This window comes from Scomber japonicus, chromosome 11 (assembly GCF_027409825.1).
Source record: "Scomber japonicus isolate fScoJap1 chromosome 11, fScoJap1.pri, whole genome shotgun sequence".
NCBI classification, from domain to species: Eukaryota; Metazoa; Chordata; class Actinopteri; order Scombriformes; family Scombridae; genus Scomber; species Scomber japonicus.
The window spans coordinates 2115812-2123028 of NC_070588.1; positions in this window are offsets into that span (position 1 = coordinate 2115812).

Here is a 7217-nt window from a genome sequence, read left to right on the forward strand (position 1 = left end):
CACAGAGCAGTGATGCTAACGATGATGATGATGATGATGATGATGATGATGTTCACATATTCATAAAACACAGCACGCAGCTTTGTTTCACTTTATGATCAAAACACTTCAGCTTCAATGACTGTAAACAAAACTAAATAAAACTTTTCCTCAAATCAAATTCTCAGACATCATCTCTCACTCTTCTCCACTGTCACTCCTGTCACACACACACACACACACACACACACACACACACCCCTCCTCCTCCGCTCTGGCTCTCTTTGTTGCCCTCGGCGACACACTCGTCGTCCATCGCACATCGTTGTCGCTCTGGATGACTTTGCAGAGGTCGGCGAGGATGAAGAGGTTACGCTGAAGGACAGGAGGCATGCTGAGGACACACACACACACACACACACACACACACGCCTCAGGGAAGAACATACTGCAGATACACATGCTGAGCTCACATGAAGTGGCATCTCGTTATAAATGCTGGGCCTTTCTTTTGCCTCATAGTACAAATAATCCTAATTGATTTGCTGTTGAACCTTCCTGTGATTGTTTGTCCCTCCTGAGTCAATTCTGTTTATAAAAGAATAAAGTATTAATTATCACCCAGTTCTGTGTTAGACCTTTTCCAACTTACAAGTTTTACACTTATTATTTAGGTACGTGGCCCATATATGTTAGCCCATATATAACCCATATATAGTCCATATATAGCCCGTATATAACCCATATATAGCCCATATATAACCCATATATAGCCCATATATAACCCATATATAACCCATATATAGTCCATATATAGCCCGTATATAACCCATATATAGCCCATATATAGCCCATATATAGTCCATATATAGCCCGTATATAACCCATATATAGCCCATATATAGCCCATATATAGTCCATATATAGCCCGTATATAACCCATATATAGCCCATATATAACCCATATATAACCCATATATAGTCCATATATAGCCCGTATATAACCCATATATAGCCCATATATAGTCCATATATAGCCCGTATATAACCCATATATAGCCCATATATAACCCATATATAACCCATATATAACCCATATATAGTCCATATATAGCCCGTATATAACCCATATATAGCCCGTATATAACCCATATATAACCTGTATATAGCCCATATATAACCCATATATAGCCCATATATAACCCATATATAGCCCATATATAGCCCATATATAACCCATATATAGCCCATATATAACCCATATATAGTCCATATATAACCCATATATAGCCCGTATATAACCCATATATAACCTGTATATAGCCCATATATAACCCATATATAGCCCATATATAACCCATATATAGCCCATATATAGCCCATATATAACCCATATATAGCCCATATATAACCCGTATATAGCCCGTATATAGCCCATATATAACCCGTATATAACCTGTATATAGCCCATATATAACCCATATATAGCCCATATATAGCCCATATATAACCCATATATAGCCCATATATAGCCCATATATAGCCCATATATAACCCATATATAGCCCATATATAACCCATATATAGCCCATATATAGCCCATATATAACCCATATATAGCCCATCTATAACCCATATATAACCCATATATAGCCCATATATAACCCATATATAACACATATATAACCCATATATAGCCCATATATAACCCATATATAACCCATATATAACTACTACGTGAATCATGCAGATCGATGAGAATTTTTTTTTTTGGGGGGGGGGGGTGTCAAGTGGCCTCCGTCACTTGGTGTTTTTCTTTATGTGAGTAGACTCATTAATACCATAGATAGACGATTAATACACGCACCTATTGTCACCCACTTTGTAGTCGGTCACATGTCCTCATTGGCTTTGGAGACATATGCTGCCTCATCCTAAGCACTGATTGGCTGGTGTGTGTGGTGTCGTATGAAACAGTCACGTGTCCCACAGATGCACGCAGGAGTCAGGAAATGACGTAACGGACCGTATATGGTTTGTTATTTGTGTTATTACGTTACGTGTTGGACTAAATACATGTTGACATATTGAGGAAAGTATTCCGGTTTTATGGAAACGGATTTCATATTTCAGCAGAATGGATACTTGGCGAGCTGTACCGGAAGTCCTGAGTCATAAGATGATCGTTGTGGATAAAGGGAAGACTTTGAAGGTATGTAGCATTATAGCTGTTTTTACTTTAGCTGAGTGGCTAGCCGAGCTAACCGCTAATACTCTGACGGCTGTGAGCAACCATATAATTCGTGAGTGGTCTTGAATGAATCAGGAGAATCTAAGCTTTCTAACAATGTACGGCATGAATATATATGTTTAAGGGTTGGTGTTTAAAACATCCAGAAGAACTTGTGGCTAGCTCCTAACTTCCGGTCCGTCCCGGAGGAGGAACAGCGTGTTTTAACGATCCTTCATGTTGACTGAAACAGACAAGTCACTCTCAAACATGCTGAAAACCATGTTGAAGTTTGACCTGCAGTTAGTCTTCTCTAATGTTTATGTGGCTTTGAGGATGTTCCTCACGGTGCCGGTGACAAACTGTGAGGGGAGAATCAGAAATGAGCCTGAAGTCCTTTTATCATTACTGGTAACAGAGTCTGAACCTGTCAGAGACCTGGAGAAAGGTCATTGGATAAGGTAGCTACTCTAATATGTGTGTGTGTGTGTGTGTGTGTGTGTGTGTGTGTGTGTGTGTGTGTGTGTGTGTGTGTGTGTGTTGTTAATGTGCATTGTTGTTTTTTTATGACTCTGAAAACATTTGTTGTTGGGATGTTTGATATTGTGGAGATTGTAAAAACAGGTTGTTTGCTATTCTTTGAAGTGTTTCTGCATATCTGAGTGTAGACTGATTTGATAATACACACACATACACACACACACACACACACACACACACACACACACACACATACACACTGCATGTGCTGAGAGTCTTGTGTTGAATTGATCAGTCAGTGTGAATCCTGTAGTTCAGGAGTTTCCAACAACTACTACATCCACACTTGTGTGCTAGTAAACTAGTTGTCTGTTGTGTTGGTGTTCAATTTACATTGAACATATTTCTTTTAATCTTTGCCCTTTCATCAAACTGTACTGTCCTCCGTCCGTCCGTCCGTCCGTCTTCTGCTGCTTATCCGGGGTCGGGTTGTAGTTCTGCTTGAATTTCCTCTCAAAATGCAGATTGATGCTTTCAAGCCCTAACCTCCCTAGAGGGGTCGTATCCTTCTCACCCTTTTCACCCATGACCCGTTTTCATGTCTGCCATATATAACCCGTATATAACCCGTATATAATCCGTATATAGCCAAAATATAACCCATAAATAGCCCATATATAAATATAATTTATCATCATCATCATCATCATCATCCTCATCATCATCATCATCATCATCATCATCATCATCATCATCTTCCTCCTCCTCCTCATCTTCCTCCTCCTCCTCCTCCTCCTCCTCCTCATCACCACCAAGGAAACAGTAAGCGTCTCAGACTTGATTCATACATTTCTTTATTATCTTATAAGTCAAGATTTATTTGTAAAGCACATTTAAAAACAACCTCAGTTGACCAAAGTGCTGTACAGTTATTAAAATACAATATAATCATGCACATAATAATAAATAAAACAATAAAAGGGTTAGGGTTGAGAAAGTAGAGAAAGTAAAGAGAGAAAGGTTAGTGGCCTGGCTGGGACTGAAAGCCGAGGAGAAAAGATGGTTTTCAGCAGTGTGTTAAAGAGTTCAGCAGACTAACTCTAACCTGGAGAGGTAAGCTGGTCCACTGAGAAGGCTCTGCCCCCCCGATATGAACCTGGACCGAGGTAGGAGCAGCTGGTTTGATGAGCTAAGTGTTCCAGTAGTAGTGTGAGGCTGTATGAGCTCTGTGCCAGACCATTTAAACATTTATCCCCTCACATACTGCTCATATTCTGACTCATACTCACATCAGTCATTAATACATGTTTGATTAAGTCAAAAGTAAAATGCAACCTGTGTCAAACGGAGTTTAACTACCACCGGAGTACGTGGAGTTTGAGTTAGCACCTCCACGCTAAACACCCAGGTGCAGCCAAGCCAGCCTCAGCTCCACCAAAGGACCATTTTGGAGTGTGGGAGTCGCAGCAGAGCCGTGATTGATTCCCAGTTAAGACACTCTGGTAAGAAATGCATTACATTATGGGCTTAAAACTGCCTTCAAATGGAAAATAACAGGATTTTAAACATGACATTCAAAACGCCATTAATCGTGATTAACTATGGAAATTCTGCGATTAATCGCGATTAAAAAAATTAATCGTTTGACAGCCCTAATAAATAACTAGAACACACTGTTTGCTCTCTGACGGCTTCATTAATCAGAATATGAACTCTAATGGTCTCTGATTATCTGCTCAGTCAGCTCTCGGGTGAAATCTGAACTTTTTACTTTTACTTTCTTTCCTTCCTGGTTGTTGCTGTTAAATGTGTTTTTGCCCTAAAGATTAATAATAAGAAGCAAAAAAAACCCCCCCCCTGAAATAAAAAAACCGAAGCGCTCATTTTAATCATCTGCAGTTGAGCTGACTGATGATGAGCGAGTACAGAGTTGCAATGCAGAGCGAGACATTTCATTTCCAGGACGGAGCTGCTGTAAATGGATTGGGCCACCATGAGAAAGCGAGGCGTCATTACGGCACGAGGGGGGGGGAGGGGGGGGGGTGGTTGGCATCGGACGTGATTCACAGCCAATCCGTCTGCCTGTTTCTGCCTGCGGGGGACAGCAGCCTGACTCACGCCCCCCTAAATACCCCCCCCCCCACCCCCTCCCCATCCATATGCAGAGGGACGGGAGGGAAACGGGTGCATTAAAACTACAAAGTGCTGATTATAATTCAGCAGTCTTGTCCCTCTCTCCCTCTCTCCGTTCCTCCTGGGGGCCGCCAACTCTGAGGTGAAAGCTGGAAATAAACATGAGGGGGGTTTCTCTTCGTCGTTCATTAGCCAGACCAACCTCAGGTCACCCGGGCCTGCGCACCGACCCCCGGACCACCGCCTGTAATTGAGGGCTGACGTGGATAAATAAATGATAAGAGAGAGGGAGGGGGGAGGAGGGGGAGGGGGGGGGGGGTGACAGAATGGGTAATGGGTAATGAGGGCGCCCTCGCTGTCCTCCTCACCTGTGTGAAGAGTCTCAGTACTGACGCAGACTCTCTGAGCAGCTGAGACGTTTAAGGAAAATATTCATGAGGCGTTATTACACATTACAGGCTCCTCTGAGTCACTCTGTCTGTCTGCATGTGTTCAACCGGGCAGAAGAATCATCGCTTATATTTAAGGTTACACATCACTTTCTCAATCAATCATTTTATCTATCAAATGTCAGTAAACACACACAAAAAAAGATACTCAGCAAATATCTTGTTGGGTTTTTTTTTGTCTGAGCAACATGATTATCTTTACGTCTTGAGAAGTATGACATCAGAGAAGCTTCAAAAAAGTTACTAAAACAATTATTTGATTATTAAGCTGCTGATTAATATTACTCAATAATAAGAGTTTGTGACGTGTTTTTAAAGACTGTGTAAAGTGAATTCAGACTACATGGGTCATAAATGTATTTCTACAAAAGGCGTGAAAAGCATTTCAACCATTTAGATTTGAATTGTGGAGCTAGGCTTCACAAACTGTGTTTCAACATTTCTGTGTTCAGGATTTAATGGGCGGGTCTGAAAAGCAGTGATTAGCATAAACCCGCCCCTGCTGCTGTAGAGGTAGAAATACATTCAGCGCACACTACTCCTACTACAGTCTACAGTTAGCTGAGCTAGCAGCCGAGTTAGCCGCCGAGTTAGCCGCCGAGTTAGCCGCCGAGCTAGCAGCTGAGTTAGCAGCAGAAGGCTTTCAGACTTAGCGTCCATGTTTCAGATAGAGGTGGTGAGTTATACACAACTTTGAAGCCTAATTTCATATATTTTTTACACTAACATGTAAGTAGTGTGTGTTGATCTGTTGCAGTGATAGATGTGTTTAAAAGCCTGGATGGAGTTTATAACAGGAGGCTCCAACTCAGTTTAGTTCAAGGGCCACATACAGACTGATTTAATATGATGAGAGCCGGATCATTAAAGAGATGGAAGGATGAAGGGAGGGAAGGAAGGAAGGAAGGATTTTGACTTTATTTTCGTAATGTTATGACTTTATTCTCATAACCCCCCCCCCCCCCCCCCAAAAAAAAAGCCTCCCAGTCTGGCCCTAATACTCCGTCATAACAAATAAGGTTTATTGTAATTATTGTATTTATTATGAAGCAGTGTTTCATCCCAGTTGTAACTAACACGGTGTCACGTTTAATTAAAATACTCATTTTGGCCTCATGTTAACGCCCCAAAGACAAGAAGTCTCACAGCACTTTATTTGATGTTTATAGTTTATGTTTTATGATTTCAATCTGCTTTTCTTTATTAGTTTTCTTTGGTGAATATTTAGAAAAGTACATTATGAGCAGTGTTGGGAAAGTTCACGTTCTACATGAACTAGTTCAGTTCATAGTTCATAATTCCAAATTATGAACTAAGTTCACAGCTCCAAAAAATGAACTAGTTCAGTTCTTTTTTTCAATACGTTGCGAACTATACTCTTTTAACCCTTAAACAGACAACGTGCACCAGGAGATACAGACTCTTTAACCTTCCTGTTGTCCTCCCGGGTCCTTCCTCTGTCCTTCCTTCCTTCCTTCCTTCCTTCCTTCCTTTGTCCGTCCTTCCTTCCTTCCTTCCTTCCTCAGATCTAAGTTCAGCTGTTAGGGTAAATGTTCCCTCCTTCTGTCCTTTCTTCCTTCCTTCATCTGTCCTTCCTTCCTTCCTTCCTCCCTCCTTTCCTTCCTTATTCCCTCCTTTCCTTCCTTCTTCCTCCCTTGCTTCCCTTCCTCCCTCCTTCCTTTCCTTCCTTCTTCCTCCCTTGCTTCCCTTCCTCCCTCCTTTCCTTCCTTATTCCCTCCTTTCCTTCCTACCTTCCTACCTTCCTTCCCTCTTCCCTCCTTCCTTTCCTTCCTTCTTCCTCCCTTGCTTCCCTTCCTTCCTCCTTCCCTTCCTCCCTCCTTTCCTTCCCTCCTCCCTCCTTCCTTTCCTTCCTTCTTCCTCCCTTGCTTCCCTTCCTTCCTCCTTTCCTTCCTTCTTCCGTCCTTTCCTTCCTTCCTTCTTTCCTT